Source organism: Euprymna scolopes, unplaced genomic scaffold, assembly GCF_053919585.1.
Source record: "Euprymna scolopes isolate OS-2025 unplaced genomic scaffold, ASM5391958v1 sca165, whole genome shotgun sequence".
In the NCBI taxonomy this organism is placed as follows: domain Eukaryota; kingdom Metazoa; phylum Mollusca; class Cephalopoda; order Sepiida; family Sepiolidae; genus Euprymna; species Euprymna scolopes.
In genome coordinates, this window is record NW_027633175.1 from 49209 (window position 1) to 50047 (window position 839).

The following is an 839-nucleotide window of genomic DNA, read 5'->3' on the forward strand; positions in this document are numbered from 1 at the left end:
GATTGGCAAGGGAAGCGTTTTTATTACTAAGGAATCGCTACCAATCAAGACTTAAAAGCCACTCAAAGATAAGGGGTAATGAATATAAGGGAGACGGTGAAACAAACCATGATAATCAGTAATGGTGAAATCTATTAGGTATGTGATGATGTATGGAATTGAAACCTGGCCAGTGAGGTTTGAGGACATGCGTTGCATAGAGTGAAACGATATTAGAATGATATGATAGATGTATAATATACATATTAACGGTAGGCTTAGATCTGATGATCTCAGAGAAAGATTAACGCAGTTTTGTTACCATAGCGATACCATTGGCAGAGAGAGGGGAGCAGGTGCTAGTGTGATTGTAAGAATTAGGAGCGGATTTGGTAAGTTCAGAGAACGTCTGCCATTATTAATTAGTAGGGTGTTATCACTGTCAACCAACGGGAGAGTCTATTAGGTATGTGTACACTTTGTTATAAAGGCGCGAAGTAATTATTATGACTGTGACAACAGAAAATTCTTTTCATTCTTTTGACTCAAGTATATATTCGACACAGTAAAACACAGTCAATCAACCGAGAACCACATCCGTCTATATAAAAACATGTAAGATATTAACGGATACATACTCAAGAGTCAAAACAATGAAAAGAATATGCTGTTGTCACATCCCCAGTAATTATATCGGATAAGTATGTACATAGAACTAAAAAAAAACACGACAGTATCTTTTCTTGTGTTTATCACACAGCTTCCTTGTTATTTTAATTATTTGAAATTTGAAGCATTAGGAAAATAATATTAAGACTGTTTCGCCAAGCACTCTCATCTTGGATATTATTGTCACAATC